Here is a 20,893-nt window from a genome sequence, read left to right as displayed (position 1 = left end):
AGTTATCCCATGACGACAAAAAAACCCAAAAAAGAAAAATCATGGTCGGTTAGACCGGGCTGCGGCAGGAGCAACCCTTCCACCGGGCTTCCACCGAGCCTTGTGCTTTGGTCCAACAATAACTCACGCGCGGTCCTGGCGGAGTAAAGGTGTCAGGCCAAGCCGTCTGCGCAGCACCGCCTCATCCAAACGGAGCAGCGGAGCAAAGAAATAGGGAAGGCGCGAGGGGAGAGGGGGGTAGGTGGCTTCTTTTTTTTCTTTAATGATTCTGGTGTGATGGGAGTGCTGTTAATGAGGTGGGCCAGGATGAGAGGCTGCTCTTCCCCGTATAAGACACAGACAGAAGTCCGGAATGAAGCCCCGGAGAGTGCAACGCAGCTTCCTTTTTCTTTCCCTTTCTTTCCTTCTCCCCCCCCCCCCCCCCCCCCCCCCACACACACACACGTCCTTTCCCTGAGAGACACGACAGCGGCAGAACAGTTCTCTGGTGAAGATCAGAAAGGTGTGAGATGGGAAGTGAGCAGGAGGAGTGTCAAGAGAAAGGAGGGAGAGACAGAAGCGGCAACCCCCAGGGAGGATTCCGTCTCCAGTCAGTAATTCCACCGGGACGCTCCCTCCACACTGCTCTTCAGCTTCCATCTCCAGATGAAAAATAAATAAGCTCTTCAGACGGGCACCAGCTTGCCCCAACTCTCTCTCTCTCTCTCTCTCCTCTACCCAGAGAAAGAAAGGTTTCTCCAAGCAGTTTCCCTCCAGTTATCTCTCTGTCTCCTCTCTGAAACTCAATCTTTTTTGCAGACACTCTCATACACTGTAAAAGCCTGCGGTGTTAGTGTAACACTAGAATTTACACTCTGTCCATACATCGCTTAATGTGTTAAGCCTCAGATAAACTTGACATGTTAATCATTAAGCACGTGGAGTTCCAAAATACAATAGGACTGCGTGTTTGCGGTGTGACTCCTCAGAGGCAAGCCGTGTAGGTGTGTATGTGTGTCTGTCTGTTTGTCTTGAGCTAATTTCACGATCAAAGCCAAATGTTTTAGACTTTTCGACAAACCTAACTAAACTTTTATAATGGAAGTCAATGGGGTCCGTACGCTTTTCCGACCAATTTTGTGGAAAACGACCGGATTAAGGTTGGCGAACATGCGTTAAGGTTGGCGACCGGATTAAGGTTGGCGAACATGCGTTAAGGTTGGCGACCGGATTAAGGTTGGCAAACATGAGTTAAGGTAATTGGCGAACATGCACTGCTCCGTGCTTGAGCTTATGGTTTGGTTAGGGTTTGAGGTAGGTTGTCGCTGTCGGACCAATGACTGGTCGGACCTGGGGCTCTGATCAGGCTGAAACAGAACCTTGCCAAAAGTTGTGAGTCATACGTCATGGATGAGTGATTTCACTGCTGACCACATAAAGTCAGAGATCCACAATGGAGCCACAGAGGACGACATAGAGAGAGAGACCATGATGACATGCATGCATATTTTGTGCATGTCATCAAAGATATTTTGCAAATCTTTGCGATAGGTCCTTAGAGTCCTTGGCATGGTGTGAAGTCTGCTCTGCCGTATACTGTATATGGGCATGCAGCCAGTGCACATAAATCAGAATGGGCACAATGTGGGCAATTGTTGTAGTTCTGGTTCAAATTCAATATTCAAAAAGTGAGGCAGAGAGAGAGGTGGGCTGGAGAAAAGACAGTGGCAATGAAGAATATAGTGCCAAGATACAACAGTGCAGTATAGGTATTTTATACTGTTTACTTATGGATGCATTCGTCTTGGGCATCCTGTACAGACAGCCAGGACTGGCAGAGAGTGGCAGCTGGTGCTGCCAGCCAGGCAGGCACACACACACACACACACACACACACACACACACACACACACACACACACACACACACACACACACACACACACACACACACACACACACACACACACACACACACACACACACACACACACACACACACACACACACACACACACACACACACACACACACACACACACACACACACACACACACACACACACACACACACACACACACAGGCTTTAGCCTAGTCTGGTTCCAGATTGTTCTGGAAAGCAAAGCAAAGAGAGAGACTGTGGCCATTGGTGCATGTCATGCACCACCCCCACCCCACCCGCTATATCTGATTAATCTCCATGGCGTTTCATGCAAGAGATGAGTGGAGCAGCATTCACATTCCTGCATGTCTTTGTCCATTTCTCTGTTTGTTTTCACGTATAATATGACGGTGCATTTTCAGTCCCTGATTATCCACAATATGTGATTTTTGATTGGTGCTATAGCCACTCCTATGAACAGCTATACGTGTGTCCCTATGTCCGTCCTTGTATCCGTCCGAGTACGGAAATAGCGTTTGTTGACCACCAAGTGTCACTGTTGCGCAGTCTATACACACACGCACGCACGCACGCACGCACGCATGCACGCACACACACACACACACACACACACACACACACACACACACACACACACACACACACACACACACACACACACACAGAGGCCAGGGAGGAGGGATTGTACAGTTAGTCCCCACAGGAATCCACGATTCCGCGATTGCGAATTTTACTGCAATCTGTTAAATAAACATGTCAGCTAGCAGACTTGCAGTGTCCTGTGTTGTGAATGCCGGTTGTTGTTGTTGCTTTTGTGTGTTGTACAGGCTGAGCCACGCTGGTGGCTAGCGGCCGGGCTAGCAGTACTGCTGCTGCAGTTTGTAATCAATAATCATCTCTATTATGACATGGTGACTCGCTGTATGTGACTGTCTGTGGCTGTGCAGTCTGATTTGTGGTCTGTAGCTATTTCAAGATTTTACATTTTCATTGTTAAATCTTGTAGGGTGTAGGCTACCAATATATAATAGTCACCCCCGACTCTTCTCAATTACAATACCAGACAGTGTTTCCACTAATTAAATGATAAAAAAACGCTCTAGAACCGCGAAAAATCGATTTGATTCACTTTGCTTGGCTCACGCACGTGCTTGTGGGCCGCTGCATGGAGAATATAGTCCCCTGTAGGTTGTAAGCCAGAGATACGTCATTGACAGTACGAGTAAAGTACAGTACGAGTACAGTATGCAGTACAGTACAGTGCAAGTACTCTACGAGTACAGTGGCTGTATATAGAGGCGGACTTAGCGTTGGGCTAGGGTGGGCTGCAGCCCGGGGGCCCTCAGCAAGGTCAATCCGGGTCTGGCTGTATACTGTATGTGTTCACAAATGAACATACGTAAACACACAAACATACATATACCTGTACTCTCTCTCTATCTCTCTCACTGTCTATTCCTCTCTCTCTCTCTCTCTCTCTCTCTCTCTCTCCTCCCCCCCCCCCCCCCCTTATCTGTGGTACTACCACTCCAGCTGTTGAGCGGATGAGCATTTGTTGTTATCTGACTCGGCTTCCCTGACATGCTGCCAGCCTTAAAACATGGCTTTCACATGTTACATTACTCTCTTCTTCTGGGTCTGTGTCAGCTATTTCCTTTCTTACCCCCACCATCGACTTCAACCGGTGTACCTGTAATGAACTCCTGTATCTGCTTAAAGCTGATACCATAAATCCGTTTTACGAGCCTTAGCATGGATCCCAACAGGGGGGCTCCGTGCAGGAGGAGGGGTACAGTACCGTTATGCGCCTGCATGCTTGTGCAGCACGCACACTCCCCCTCGGACATTCTGCAGCCTCAGGCCTGTTGGCGGATCTTTCGTGGTGTGCTGCATGTTGTGCTGAAATGTGCCCACATGGATTTTAAAAGGAGCACGTGGGAACAGGCTTGCTTGCACTGGGAGCACCGGTAGAGATATTGTCTCGCTCTCTCGCTTTCATATTGATGTGACCAACATGGGGCTATGAAATGGCTACAGTGAAAGGCAAAACAGTAGCATATACTGTGTGTGTGTGTGTGTGTGTGTGTGTGTGTGTGTGTGTGTGTGTGTGTGTGTGTGTGTGTGTGTGTGTGTGTGTGTGTGTGTGTGTGTGTGTGTGCATGCGTGTGCGTGTGTGCGTGCGTGCGTGCGTGTGTGTGTGCGTGTGTGCGTGCGTGCGTGCGTGTGTGCGTGCGTGCGTGCGCAGTAATACGCACAGTAATAAGTGTGTATGTGTGCGCTTCTTTGCAACAAAAATAACAAACATGCAACAGACTCGCTTGTAAACAGTACAGGGTTGGCATTGCCCCACAGAACACAATCTGAGGTGATGGGAGCTTTGCTGACAAGGCAAACTATTAAATCTTTTATGCACTTCAGCCTGCACAGCATCACTGTCCAGACACTTAATGATCCAGATTTTCAATGTTGGTTTTATAGCACAGTTAGATAAAGCCATTTTATCATAAAATGACTTAATGTGACTTCACTGCACCCAATGTTCGGTTCCCTATATTAAATGTACCTTTGATAGGAGGAACACCCAGAGCATAGGAAAGAGAAAGAGGAAAAGAGAGAACAGGGGGAGGGGACCATGAGTGGATTGTCACCGTAATTGTTGTAACTGCTGTTTCCTCAAAGACAACCTGTTTGAGAGTCTAGACGCTTCAGCTGCTCCTGAGAACTAGTTCTGAATCTAGAAGAAAAAAAAGGAAACATTTTCTTTATCACAATGTAGCCTATTATTTGTGTTCTGTGTGAATGAACTCACGACACAACCAACCCTTTAAAAAAACATCTGGTGAATTAATCACATAAAAAAGGTCCAATAACTCTCTCCTCTCAATCTGCCTTTGTCTGATGATTTGTGCCCCAGGCTGTAACCAGTCATTCTCTGAATTCACATTTTATACATAGCTCACTTCACTCTCCATCTCAGATATCTCCCCTGTCTCTCTACACCACGTATTGGTCTTACATGTTACTGATGCCCCATTTCCTCTCACTCCGCAACCTCATAATTCATCACTTTTCCCCAAATGTATCTTCCTTTTTTTCCCTCTCCCTTTCCGTCTCCTATTTATTCACTTGTTTACTTTGTGACAATTATTCTTCTAAAACGCAAACGTCATATTTCACCGGGAGCGGGAATTAGAAGCCACTTGGAATTGACAAACAACCCCCACAATTAGCCTCATATGCCCTGCAGTAGCAGTTAGCTTCATTATTGATATGCGTTACTCATTTCTTGTGGTTGTGGGCTCAGCGTGTAAGGAGATATGACTCCCTAATCACTACAGTGTTCTTTCAAAGCTTCTGGAGGGCTTTCATAGCAGGCATTTATAGGGCATCATTTCCTATTGGTAATTTCTCTCTCTCTCTCTGCCTATAACTTCATCCTCTCTGCCTTTCTCTAACAAAAATGTCTGTCTGTCTGTCTGTCTGTCTGTCTGTCTTTTATCTTCTCTTGCATTTGCCCCCCCCCCCCCCTCTCTCTCTCTCTCTCTCTCTCTCTCTCTCTCTCTTTCAATTTCAATTTAATATGCCTTATTGACATTAAAGTTACATGAGTAAAGTCTTTTTTTCTCTTCATGTCTCCCTCCGCCCCTGCATAGCACCTTCAAACAGTTCTCTCATCTTTAATGCCAGCACCTTTGTAAAAGAAAACAGACCCTAATGTACATTTATTTGATGGGGCCAAACCAATTACCTCTCACATCACAAGAAAATGACACGATGATGAGTCTACTCCTGAAAACATATATAAGGAGGAAGAATGGGAATCCATTTTACAGTCAAATGAATCCGAGGAACATTCCCTCATCAGAAATAATTAATCAAAGAGACAAGGTGTACTGGTCTGACTGAAGCCATGAGCAAAGGAAATGTTTTTTTCACTGGGAGATGCTTCTCTGTCTTCATCTTCGTCTCTCTCTGCCTGTTGTTCAGTCTCCCTTTACACCTCCACTTCCTCTCCATCCGCCTCTTCTTTGTTCTCCCTCCTGCTCGAGATCTCTTTAGACTGTGAATGCTAATTCAGTCGGGCACTTAATCAGACATATTAATTCCACAATCTCCCCTGATTGTGCTAATTCCACTTTGCACTGATGTTCTCGGTGGTATGCTGCCAGCAAAGCAGATTGAGTCTTAAGCCTGATTTATACTGGCGTACTGCAAAGTATGCATTAGACTTTGAAGTGTGGTACTAACCAGAATGTAAAGTATGCATTAGACTTTAAAGTGTGGTACTAACCAGAATGTAAAGTATGCATTAGACTTTAAAGTTTGGTACTAACCAGAATGTAAAGTATGCATTAGACTTTAAAGTGTGGTACTAACCAGAATGTGAAAGTATGCATTATACTTTAAAGTGTGGTACTAACCAGAATGTAAAGTATGCATTATACTTTAAGTGTGGTACTAACCAGAATGTGAAAGTATGCATTATACTTTAAAGTGTGGTACTAACCAGAATGTAAAGTATGCATTAGACATTAAAGTGCGGTACTAACCAGAATGTGAAAGTATGCATTATACTTTAAGTGTGGTACTAACCAGAATGTGAAAGTATGCATTAGACTTTAAAGTGTGGTACTAACCAGAATGTGAAAGTATGCATTAGACTTTAAAGTGTGGTACTAACCAGAATGTGAAAGTATGCATTAGACTTTAAAGTGTGGTACTAACCAGAATGTGAAAGTATGCATTAGACTTTAAAGTGTGGTACTAACCAGAATGTGAAAGAGATTTTTGTATCTGCAGTGCCATTGTGTGCCATCAGTTGGTATGGTAAGGATTATAGTATATGTTTAGCATAGCATAGATTTGGCAGCCTAGACGACAAGTCTTTTAGCCTGGCAGTCACTCTAATTACATCAAACCCGTAGATGGCTGTTTATTAATAACGTCATTTGTTTTGTTGCAAAGGACAACATGCAGGCATCTAGCTAGAATGAAAAGACTTGCCCAATTACTGAGAAAAGTACCCAGCAGTCCTACTCTCCACTGCTTCTGAATGCTTTGCATGCAATGGAACATAAGGGTGTTGTATTTGTCATTATTAAAACGGGAAGATTGGTGTTTATTGTTGGCATAGATTATAGTTGAATTGAGTGTGTTATTATATACCAACCTGCTTGCATGCACGCATGCACGCTCACACGCACACAGCCACGCATGTACAGACACACACTTGTTTACCCAGCACACCAGAAAAGCCTGTAAGCATTCATATTGTCTGCTGACAAAAGATGCACATAGCTGGGTAGTGTATTAATTAAGACCACATTTAAACACAGATTTAGCATTTTAATTTAATTTAGTCTCACATGTAATTGAGAGAATTATGAAATGACATTCTTTGTTCCAGATAATTGTATTCCATTCCTTAATGCCTACTTTAAAGTCCCCTAATTCATTTTATCGTGTCACCATCGTCTCCCCATACTTGAACGGAAAACATAGCTTTAAGCCCGACAAATACTTAGTCGCACAACGGTGTCACACACTGAATATAGCAGATCTACAAACTCACAACACGTTGCGCTGTGACACGTTATGATCTTGTAGATCTGCCATTGCTACTTACGTGTGCAACACGGGCGCACAGACATATAAATCAGGCCTTGGAATCCCGCTGGTATCATGACAACACAGACCCTCGAGATTTCATGGATCACTGTAAGCTCAACGATATGATCTCTCTGTCATCAGCAACAACGGCGGAGGGAAGAGACCTACTGTATACACTTTACTTCACTTACGGTGCAAGATAACTCTTGATTGATTAATTTGCCCTGGGCGTGCAGATAAAGTGCAATCCATCAATATTATTTTAATCTATTTGAATCTCCATCGGGGATCCAAATGTCCCTCTTCTGTAATAGTTATTGTTCTTATAGTGCACCGATCAGGCATTCTTCAATGTCAGCAACCACAGCATGCAGGGCTGCTTGCTCAAGCTCGCCACTGTGGCAAGACTGCTGTTCGGTCATGTTCTCTCTCTCTCTCTCTCTCTCTCTCTCTCTCTCTCTCTCTGTGCCAAGTCTCTCCACACCCCTCTCTCTTTCTACCCTCCCCCTCCCCCTCACTGTCTCTGTCTCTCTAGCTGTCTATTCTTTTCATCCCTTGCTTGTTACTGAACGCTGGCCCAGGTCATGCAGCGGGGTCGGCCTGGTAAGAATTCTGTACCAGGCGCAGATGGATTTACCATTAGGTAATGACAAATGGCAGGCGCAGCTGAGCTGATTTCAGCACTCACTGCTCCCGTGGGATGCCCGCTCCCCCCGTTCCACACACTGCTAACCACACTAACCACCCCCACCACCACTATCCCAGATCTTAATTGAACGAACGTGGCTCTCGCAGCCGATTGATTCGGACTGACGTACGTCTCTGGTTATTTCCAGTGGGTGATGTAGTGTGACCTATGGGGTCACGAAATGCTGGAGACTGCAGCGGAAGAGCTGAGGGTGACTCTGACAGGAGGGCCTGATTTGTTGGACTACTACTCTTACAGAGAGGCACCTTGTGTCTCTGAGTTCAGGGGAAAATAGACAGAGAGAGAGAAAAGGAGACTGATTTATAATCTGCCACGTGACGGTGTCACACGGCAAATAAAAGTAACCGATCTACAAGTTCACATTACATCGCGGATGAAACGCCCTGTGAGCTTGCGGATCAGCTGTTTTCAGCATGTGACATCGACGTACAGTGGAGCATAAATAAGGCAAAAGCAAGACGTTGAGAAATGGCAGAGCAGATCTTCGGCATGCTGCACAATCACCTTTCCATTGGAGTCTGGAGAGTGTCTAATGAACGGCAGACCAGGGGCGTTACTAGCGCAAGAGGGGCACACGGCCTCCCACGGGCAACCGCAGACCAGCCTGCGTCTAGTTATGGCCTACTGACGTCTAGTTACGTCGCTGCGGCAGACTCCAGGGAGAGGGGAACTTTAAACGGAGGATTGAAGACGGTGTGTGTGACTTCTCTATGGGAGAATGCAGTTTTTGAATGATTATTATTTGAAAATTCTCTGTTGTGAATGTGCGACAACGAAAGACCTTCAGAGAAAGCTTGACTTGCCTGAAAAAAACGAACTAAGTTGATAAAAGGTTTAGTTTTTGTGTTGGAAGCCATTTAAAAGAGCTGCCCTAATGTAGCTGCCTGGGCAGCTATACATTAGCCACGATCACACATTGGTGTGTCATTCTCGCGTCGCCATATTATTGTATCGTGATGCTAATTATACAAGCATCTATTTGTAGCGATCATGTTATGATTTGGCCTATAAAGCCACGGTACAATAAATTAATTTGATCAGATGTTTCTTTGTTAGCCCCGTTAGCCACTAGCCACGTTGATCACTAGTAGTATAGGGCATTTTCTAATACAATACAATTACCTTTAGCGAGGGCATCGGCGTTGGTGGTTGTCTTCTTCGTGGTACAGCTCAACTCCTCAGGACGGTGGGGAGACAAAGAAAAAACTTTGCCCCTCGCCTCGTGTAATCCGCGTGGGTGGGCGTTGCAGTCCGGCCGGGGGAGATGGAAACAGGCTAACAGCAGCCGGCTGGGGACAGGCTAGTGGCTGGGAGATGATCAATGGTAGGGGGGATCGATGGTGGGGCTGGGACTGGAGAAGGCCACTGGGACACGGATGTATCATTACTACTACTCGCTACTCACTATAAAACTCGCTCAAATAAATATTACTGCTTTCAACTTCTTTTTAGTTTTGTTACTGCGGCAAGTCACAGTGCAACACGCTTAGGCTTGTATACATCGGCTATTTTTGCTATGACAGAAATATTCAATGTGGCCCATCTGGAGTGAGTGTGGAAATATAGTCGCCCTCTCCATGGTCAAAATGTCCCACCCCTGGATGGATAAAAGATGTTTATGTGTCTGCAACAGACTTATCACACAAGCACACTATAAACAATGCTGCCTGTATACATTCTATGTCCCATGTTGACAGTATTATTCATGTCGAAGGTAAGCAGGTGAGCTATGAGAAACATTGTATGTATAATATGTGACAATTCAACATTTTTGTGTATTCAGGGAAGGCACAAAACAGGACGGAATTCAAACATAGGTACAATTCCTCCTGAAACTAACAAGTAGCAAAAAGATAATGCATTATGCACCAATTCATGATGCTGTTCAACGACACAATACTTTGTTCACAAACAAATCAAGGCTTCACTGTCTTCTCTCAACAACCATAAGGGAGGGTATAATAAGGGTATAATAAGGGAAAGTTATGGTAAGTTATTATTCTTGCTGTCTCTCTCTCTCCCTCTCTCTCTCGCACTTACTCTGATTGTACGTTTTTACAGATAAGAACATCTTCAAAATGCCTACATTGCAAATGTTCTAATAATGAAAACAAAGAATTCTCTATCCTTCTCTATAACACTCACAGTATCCATTACATCTGTCTGTGTGTATATCACAGTGATAAACTTAGTAGCTCTTCTGAGATGCTGCCTAGCAATAATCTTGGATCCCACATCTTTTACCAAGAACACTAGGTAAATTTTCTCTATAAATGGTCTGTTTACACTACAGTATCTGTCCCATTTCTAGTTGTGCATCGGGAAATCCACCCCTCTATCTCTATCTCTCGCTCTGACATGAACATGGTGTGACGACTGTACACCAAACTCAGGAGTCACGTGTCCAAGTAGGCCTATGCCAATACATATGGCATTTATTAAAATGTTCACAAACTTTCTTTTCTCTTGCAGGTTCAAGCATTCAAGGTAGGTAAAGGTCAAACAGAGCAGTTCTTCTCTTTTCCACAGGTAGAGGTAGCTGTAGTCGCTGAATTTCAAGGTAGGTTTTAATGCAAATTAAATCTTCACAGATACATGTCACTGCAGAGTATTCCAAGAGGCAGGCAAAGGGTTAACAAAAGCCTTTCTCCACAGAATGAAACGAGCTTAACTAAGGATGGCCTTGGCCTAACAGTTCAACTCAGGTAGGCCTAAGTCTTAAGGGGTTTAAATCAGGACGGTCATTTAGACTTGAAATCAGATTAAGGCAGAGGGATATGCAGGTAATATGAGTCACGGTAAGTATTTCTACCAAGCCTGAATCCCTGGCAGGGTCTTGTATTCCCATCCTCCGGGGCTGTGTACTGGGCGTTTTCCATACTAATTTGCAGGGGTTGTTCAACAGGTAGGTAGTGTGTTCATTTCCATGCGTTTCTCTCGATGACAGGTTTTAGTGGTTGCTCGGTTGCCAGCCTAGCGAAGCCCGACAATGCCTGAGTTGTGAGACCGAGAGATACAAATAATTAGTTCGATTCACAAATATCACATAGAATGGGATTGTGAATAACAGTGGTTAAGCTCAGTCTTACCGCCCAACATCTGCCCGAATAAACGTTTGAGAGCCTTCTTACTGTGAGGCAGAGAGCTGTGGGTTTTATACAGCTGGTCCATGACGTGGATTGGTAGCGCCCGTCAATCACTTGGCCCAGGTTGTGATGTCGTATCTAGCTCTCTGCCCCATTTGCTCTCCAGCAGCTTTCTTAGTTACCTGTTGGGCGGCGCTTAAGCGAGTGAGATGCCACAATGAGAGATGTTTGACTTGAGAACTTCTTCTGCATGCATGTTCCATAAACACAAAGTAAGTAAAGTAGATGAGTAAACTGTAGTTTCAGTGGCAACGCAATCTAGTTATGATAATGTTGTGTTCATGTACAGCTAGGCAGTATGCTCAATTCCTCTAGGACGAACATACACATTTTAATATCCTCTCTTATTTCTTGAATATTTATTTTTTATTTTTCTTTTGTTATTGTTTACACATTCACATACACAAGATGTACTGTAAATACTAAAACACATCTTGAATCTTGAGACGTGATGAGCTATAGTGTGGACTGTGGAGAAATAAACTTGAAGTTACTCTTTTACAGAAACTATTAATTTGATCCCCCCCCCCAGACTACAATAGCATGTACTTCACACTCTAGTTGTAAGCACTTTAGCATCTGATTTCCGTACAAGGCTGACGTGACCTCTCTCTGGTCCTCATAATATCGTTAATAAAGGAAGAGTACACTCATCTAAGAGGGAAGGAAATCACTCATTTTGTAATCTCTTTCTAATCTATAATCACACCCTTGAAAGGCCTAGCCACCAAGGAGGAACAAGTATGCAAGTATACCATCTGTCTCTGCCACAACAGACTAATGTCTGCGCGTATGAATATGAATATGCGTATGAGTATGGATATGTTTTCCCCATGTCCTAATTAGAGGAAACATATATCTTTCCACGTTCTGAGACATTGACACCGGATATGCTCTCGCAAATGTTGATGATGCAGTGTTTCATCAGGCAGGGGTGTGTGTGTGTACATGTGTGCGTGCATGCGTGCGTGTTTGTGTGAGTGCCCGCTACAACGATGGCATTGTTGTTGATGATGATGACAACAATGATCACAATTACAGTGGTGAAGCCATATCAATCAACACCATCATGTACGGCATAATTAGTCAATCACAACTGTGAGACATTGGATTCAGTCTTCATTTCACATGCGGACACACACGCAGTCCGCACTCCAGGATATGTTTACGCAGGATTTTACAGCCATTAGCTGCCGGCCGCCTGGATGTAATGCAAACGTAATGTGGGAAAGAGCTCACTGGGACATGCAGAGAAAGGAGACGGATTGTAAAACCCAGACCAGTATTACACGTATAGTCCCTTCTCTTAAAACAAAGAAAGAGGCCACGACAGGCCCACACTATAATGTTCCAACGGATCAAACACCCACTTATTTGCACTCGCTGTCCCTGCACTGCTCTAATGGATGGGGAGTCCAAGAGCTTTATCTTCATGTGCTTTCGTGCCCATAATTTATTTAGCCGACACTCTGTTTTGTGTGTCGGACGCCTCTCTCTGTGTGTGTGTGTGTGTGTGTGTGTGTGTGTGTGTGTGCGTGCAGTGCGTGTGCGTGTGTGTGTGTGTGTGTGTGTGTGTGTGCACGTGCAACAATTTTATGGTTGTGCCTGTCCCTTTGTCCCTGGAGAATGAACTGCTTATATAGAGCTCACTTGAAGCTCCTGCACTTTGATAAAGCTTCCTTAAAAGCAAGAAATCAGCAAAGAAGCACGGCAGAGCAGGGCGTGGAAAGGATAAAGCTAGAAAAAGAAACTAAACACATGCATGCCTGAAAGATTTAACCACTTAAGCCCTGTACTGTTGTTCACCGCATGATACATAGTGAAAATGGCATATCTAACAGATCTGGTAGAGCAGGTATTCCTTACTAATTTTGAATACGGTATTAAAAAGGTTAGATGTTTTATGTATTTATTTATTTCTGAGAAAGTTTGCCTATAATGATACAGTATGTCCACAATAGTGATCTGGGAACCCATTCAGTGTTTTGGTCTCAGTGGTCACCACCTCCTTTTTTGTGTAGAAACAGGAACTCGGTTTGGCTCCTCCCCTTTCTCAGTCCACTTCCTCCCGTGTGCTACTGTGTTTATTCACCTCAGGAGCCACGCCACCTGAAGCAAAGAGACCCCTTGGTTGTACAGTTTGTAGCAAGGCTTGACCTTTTGGTTCTTAGATATTTACAAGCTTTTGCGACAAACGGTTGTGGCAAGAGCTTGTAAATATCTAAGAACCACACAGAAGAAAACCCTTTACCTGTAGTTTTTGTGACCAAAGCGCTCAAACTTTCTTTTCTTTCTCCTGCTCCTACCCCCCCCCCCCCCCCCCCCCCTTTCTTTGTTTTTCTTGGGAAGAAATTTGAAAATGGGGAACTTTGTTTTACCTGTCATGTGACAATAACGCTGATTCTGATTGCCGAGCGAGCTGAAACGATCCGCCTTCAGCCAACTCAGCGCCTTCCGAGTAATCGTAAATCATCCCCTCCCCCCTAGTCTCATACCTCCTTTATTGACAGGGGGCCCCGGGAGGGCAAGAGGTGAACTGAAAGAAAACGAGCACTTCTTTTTCAACCTGACTGTGTAGACCGGTATATATGATATGTAGGAGTAGGAGGTTTTATCGTATGTTTTATAGTTGAACCCTTTATTGATGGTGTATTCACCGAGACAGACAGATGACCCCTATGGAGTCAGGGTTTGCACTTAACGTGAAATATATTTAAAAGAAACAAACAAATAAACAAAAATCCACAATGTGATTGACTGTAGTTCATCATGTCACAGCCAGTATTAACTACAGGACTAGCCTACTTAGCACAATGTGAAATTGTGAGTGTTCATTTAAATAAACACAACATAAAAAATGGTGAATGGTGCATTTAGTGCTTAGGATATCCAAAGTGCATTACCCATTCACACGCATTCACACACAGACCAGAGGAAACCATGCAAAGCACCAACCTGCTCAGGAGCCCCGGAGTGGCCATTGAGAGAGAAAAAATATATAATTATTAACTTAACTTGAGCGCAATAATATTTATTTTGAGTAACTTACTAACTTGAGCGCTGAAGTTAATAATTATATTTTTTTCTCTATCTCAATGGCCACTCCGGGGATCAGTAGGGAGCTGAACCAGGAACCTTGCGTTTCCCAAGCGGCCACTCTACCTTCTGAGCCACTACTAATTTTATTCTGTGAGCGTCAAAATGAAGCTTCACAGATCTTTTTTTTTTTTTAACTTCCAGAACATTTCCATCTTGCTTTGGTAGTGTTATAGTAAACTCACCTCACTCGAAAATGCCTGTGGCCCCAGTGATGAAAAAGCCCCCCAGTGGTCGTTGTCTAACGACGGGCGTGTGAAATTGAGATGGCATTCCTGCAAGGCCAATCTTTACACTCTTCTGGGTAAAATTAAAACTAAAAAATATCATATATTCATACAGTCTATTTTCCTACTCTTTCCTCACCAGGGGAAGGCTTTACCTGGAAGCAAGCGAATGCGAGGATGACCAGACCCCGTGGGAACTGTGAATGAGTTGGCAGGTAAGACATGTGGAAGAAGGGCTGAACAATATAGCTCAGTCAGCATTTTCATTTAGTTTCACGTCATTATTCAACATATATATTTTTTCTTTCACGTGGCTAGTGATTCAGGGCAGGAGCCAGGCTAGCTGAACAACAATCCAGGAACCAATATAAAACCCTCAGTGTTAATTTGTTAATTTGTAACTCTGGGAGTGTTAAGGGCCCATTTTGGTTACACCTGTACAGATCTGTTAACATTGAGAGTTTTACAGTGGCTCCTCCAAATTATTATTTCAAAACAAGCTTGAATTCACCCAGACACATTTAATTAGAATGTTGAGAGTAGCAGTGAGAGTACTACCTCCTCCTGGGTGAACATAGAACATAATGTTGCATATTTAAGCCAAGTCTGGGAAACTGAGGACGATGTGTGGTCCATAGTTATAGACCTTTTAAATGTCCAGGCGAAGTACCCACATTTGTCTACTACAAAATATACAACTTTTATTCCCTAACTTTGTATTGCAGAAAGTTAAAATGTCTGTCACATACAAATCGCACCACTGCTGAGGAAAGTTGAAACAGGAAAGATCATTACATTTTCAAGCTTGAAATTGTACTTTACTGTACTTAATACGTATGCCTTGCTATTATGATTGCGTAGTACTGCAAATCCCTTAAAGCGACATTATTATGATGTTCTAAATTATCTCTATATATTTGTCACAAGGCTAATGTTTCCATCCATTAGCAGCCATAAAACTGAGCAGTTTTCTGTCTGAAACCCTGCATCTGAAGTGGTGCTGAATAGCTAACTTGGGCTTTAGTCTCTACCCTTGGTGGCTGTAACACTGTCATTGTTCACTGTGCTTAAGGCAAAATAGCTATCTTGACTCCAGGGAAATAAATCAGGTTCATGCAATGGCGACCATAGACCATATGGCCATGGCAGGCCAATGCTTGCCAGCAAAATGCATCAAGGTTTTTGTGCAGACAGAAAGGCCGGAATAGACACAAACTAAGTTTGAGGTCAGATATAGAGTTGCTGGCCGGCTCCATATATGCAGATCTAGGTGATGATCCAGTCTTCTCCATATTTGGCTATCCAGGGTTTGATGAGGTCAGTGACATATATGGAGACGGCCATATATGGTGACGCCACAAGGGGCCCTATCCAGATCCCGGACCTTTTGTGGTGGTTCTGGACAACTGTGGGTCCGACGGACCGACACCAGGCACTGCACTTGCGGAACATGTGTGTCGAATTTGAAGTATGTGGGGCGAACGTTTCTCGAGTTACGTGTATTACAGCCGTACACACGTATGTACAGACAGACCGCACAGAGACATGGTGCATTGATGGAGAACAGACAGATAGCATGGTCTGATTGTCTTGGTTGGACTGCTTTGCATGCTATGTATTTATTTAAACATCCTGGGGGTATACATACATATGACAGAGCGTTTAGGTTCTACTGACAACTCACTGACACTGAATAGACCTTTTTCACAGCAAACATTTTGACATGGCAGGGTATGGAAGGATAGGCACAGTTGAAGCCAAATACATCATTTATCGAGTTTCTGTGTGTTTCTGTGTTCTGTGAAAGAGGTCTCGATAGCTGTGCAGAATATATGATTCACTAGACTAAAGCAATTAGCCACAAGAGGCTGTGGTTTACAATGGAGTTTAAAACAGCTAAGTGTTGTTAGGCCAGACGTAGAGCGGATTAAGACATATTCCAATTAATTAGCCCTTCGCTAAACCCCACCCCAAAAGCGATTGTCCAATGCCAATCCAAATAGTTTAGCAACCGTTGCTAAGGATGGCAAGCTGTCGTCACCTCTTTAAGCTGTCAATGTTATTTTGCATGGCTGTGTTGATGAACACATACACAGCTTAACATTGGGAAAGTTACACGACTGACCCAGCCAGGTGCATGGCAATAATACTAATCACCATAGTCTTATAGGTAGCGTGCATTACATTGGTCGTTAAAGTTGATTGTGGGATACTATTTCTCCCTCTTATAGGTGATTCACACTGAGACGGACTGAGTCTGTTTGATTCGAACAGTTCCCGAATACGGTTGCCTGGTCCCCGCTGGCCATGATTCACATTGGCCGAGATTCAACAGCGCACCCGGGTAAACTTCATTCAACTTACTGTATGTGCCTCAGAGGGGCGCTGTGGACTATGGGGCTTTGGGAGACAGAGCATATATGTCACAGAAGAGTCACTTTCAGAGTGTAGAGCAAATAATAAAGTGTCTTGAGTTATAATAATAACATAACAACAATACACAACTAAGGCAGTGTGCGCTGATGGTCTTAAACAGCGCAATGCAACGTTGTCTCTCGTCTGTATGGCGGTGACGTCACGTACATATCCTTGGTATGTTAACAGTGACATCACTGACTAACCCTTGGCATGTGTTTTATTATTATTTTTTACACGGCTCGTGCTGTGCTACTCAAACACTAGCGGATTATCAATCATTCTTTGCCTGCAACATTCAAGTAGAACTACCAGAAGTACAACCCAGGTAAAAATATATAAATTATCATTATAGTTCACTTTCTCCTTTAGTATGGATGGCTTTCACATCGCAGCGATCCGTATCCGAGACTTAATTGATTGCGGACCCGGGTACAGTTGGGCAATCTGCTCCCGGGAACGGTACGCATTATCAAGTCAAATTTCCTCGTAGACCTATGTCTAGTTTATTGAAATAATGTCATGCATATTTGTCCAGTGCATAGCCTACTGCCGGCCTGGTTGACTAGATTTAGAAGACATTTGAAGCTCTTGCTGCTGAAATTAGCGATTATTTATTTATATGGAGAAATCCAAAATTGAACATGCATCTAATTATCTAAATAGGTGAGTACATCTTGCCATCAAGAGTGGAGTGGGTGGGGCTTAGCGAAGGGCTAATTCAAACAGTTTTTATGTCACTACAAGAATATTGTATACAGCTGAGAAGTTGCTGTGCAATATATGGTATCTGCCTTGTTGTAAAGTGATTAGTAAAACCTTGCATACTCTGCACAGTATAAAACCTTGTTTTATATGACTGAGCTTCACAATCAACATTTCAACACTGAATTGTGTGCCAAATAATTCAATACATTTAGCAACACTTAACCAAGACTTTGAGTGAATCGACGCGAGCACTGGTTGGAATCCACAATGCACACTGACATGTTTGTATACAAATATTTGGTCTGTATGGACTGTACAGTATATTGTTGTTTCACCACCCGTTTTTTCCAAGCCTCCCCATTCCCCAATGGTATGAAAACGTATTCACTACTCTACTAAGTGGGCTTGGTCACCCTGCATGACTTTATTTGTTGAAAAATGCCATTTTAGTGTCAGAATGATTTGAAGATGTGGCTTGTGAAGACAGTGTTGCCAGATGTACGATAATTATCGTATTTGTACAAAAATGTTACCCTGTTACTATGAGATCAATAATTCCCCAAATGCCCAAATGTAGCCTACCACATGTGAACAGGGCCATATGTTTCTACAGAATCAACCTTTAGGAGGAAGTTAGAAAGATCTGTGAACTATCTTTATTGTACACAACTAGTACACTTGCTGTGATGGATTACTGTATGTGCTGTGCATGGCTTTTTTTCCATTTCGCTCTTTGATAGTGGTTGATGATGCAAGCTTATTCTAGAACCCTTTTTTAGCTATTTAGCTTTTTTGCTTATGTAGGCTTTCTTCATGCCTGAGTGTCCAAGTTGCTCCTTTACACCTGACAGGGGGGAGTTCCCATCTTCATTTTATTATCTATTTAGAAAAAAAAAGCCACCAACTCATGCGTTGTGAGCTTGAGTAGTTCTGTTATAAAAGAATAAACAGGAAGAATTTCACCGTACATTGTACTGTTATCGTACTAAGAAATGCAAATGCTTTGAGAGAAGGAACATATCACTCAATGCGCCTTACAATGCTTTGAGAGAGGGAACATATCACTCAATGAGCCTTACGGACGTGTTGTTATTTCTGCACATCTAAACCTTGAGCTCAACTCATCAGCTCAGCTCAGTGATGCAGGACTGCACTCAAACTTTGAACCACGCAATATCAACAGCTATCGACTTGGAGCAAACAGCCATTATGTTCGTCTTGCTGCACTGTGTCAATCAAATGGTATTGTACATGTGCACAATAATTAAACCCGCACAGTAAAATCCTCAGTGTTGATTTAACTATTAAGAGCGTTTACGAATTGGAAACAAATGCACCCATAATGGGTCGATTTGGTTCCATTGAACAATCTCAAGAGTTACAAATGGATGCATTAACACTGAGGATTTGACTGCGTGAAGCCCTTTAATTGTATGATTAGCCAAATATATAGTATAATCCTATTAAACAAAATTGCAATTTGCATCAAATGTTTCCTGACGCACATGCTGTGTCTCGTGAGAGGATGTCAAAATGAGTTAATGTTAATTTACTATACACTAGCTAACTCTTAGCCGTGGAAAAAAATATCGTTTTGGGTACATTTCAACACGCTATAATGAGCTCAGACTTTTCCAGTGTGTCTCCCACACAAAACCTGTGCTTTCTGAGTGCACCATGTTGCCTGCAGTGGTGGAAAAAGTACTCACATTTTTTATTCAAGTAAAAGTACGAATACTGCAATATAGAAAGTAAAGAAGTAAAAGTCGAGTATTGGTATTGAAATGTAGTTAACTTTCTTAAGGGGGCACGGTGGCACAGTCGGTAGTGCTGTCGCCTCACAGCTAGAAGGTCCTGTGTTCGATTCCCGCTCGGGACGCTGTGGGCGCTGGGGGTGTGTTCTCCTCCGTGTCATCAGTGCCCATACCTGAGGCAGGGTTGGCGAAAGAGGCTTCTGTGTGGAGTTTGCATGTTCTCCCTGTATCCCCTCCCCTCCCCTCCCCTCCAAAACCGTAAAATACACCGTAAGTACAGTACAAGTAATTAATGTACTTAGTTACTTTCCACCACTGGTTGCCTGCATGCCCAGGTTCACACTCTCAACGTGGCCTCTATACATGCTATAGGTCACGTTGGCAGTGATACATAGTAACCCATACATTGAGGTGACAAGAATAATAGGGATGGAGAGAGTGTGCTTCATACAGCCATGAACCGAAGAGTGGTTAGCAGCCATTTTCTGCCCACAGCCTCCTCTCAGAAATCCTTCATGGCGGTGAGGAATCACTTCATCAATACCTCTCACCGCGCACAAATCTCACCTCACTGTCAAGCGAGAAGCTTGCACATGGAATTGTACACACATAAACACATGCACAACTAAGCTCTCTCTCTCTCTCTCTCTCTCTCTCTATAATGTGTGTGTGTATGTGTGTATATATATATATATATATATATATATATATATATATAAAGAAATAACTAAAACTTATCTTGAGAAATACAAGATACAATTTCACTCCTACTCAGTCTGGCTATTTCGGCCAAATCGACCGATCTCCCCCACTGGGGGAATCTCCCCCACTGTCTAAAGATCTTCACAGTTCACACCTCCCTCTCCAGCTGGAGATGTTGCCTGCACGCACGCACACACTTTTCTTTTTTTCTTCCATTAGAGTTATATATTGTCATTGTCATATAGAGGGAAAAACATTATAGGCTACGCGTGTGTTATCGATGTAATTCATATACTGTATATACAGTATTTGATTGATTGTGCCAAAGAATCGCATCGGGTCAAACCGAACATGCAAACGAAAAAGTTTGCATGTTGTTTTCGATTGGTCCTAGAATGTCTTTGTCCTCAGGTTTCACGCTCTGATCACCGCATTAGCGTGCTTGTGTGTTTGTAAACAGCTCATTTGTGCGGCCAACATTCATAAAGAATCTGCAGCCTGGAAAACAGATGAATTTGCCAGAGCTAAACATGCAGTGATCATTATTAGTTTGGCCATGCCAGGCTAATTCAGCTGTATGTTTTTCACATGGTGCAGTTTGTACAGTACTATGAGTTACGGCGGGGCTCCACCAGGTGTGTTGC

Source organism: Protomyctophum bolini (genome assembly GCF_963924005.1).
Source record: "Protomyctophum bolini genome assembly, chromosome: 4".
Classification (NCBI taxonomy): domain Eukaryota; kingdom Metazoa; phylum Chordata; class Actinopteri; order Myctophiformes; family Myctophidae; genus Protomyctophum; species Protomyctophum bolini.
Note: the sequence above shows the minus strand (reverse complement) of the source record.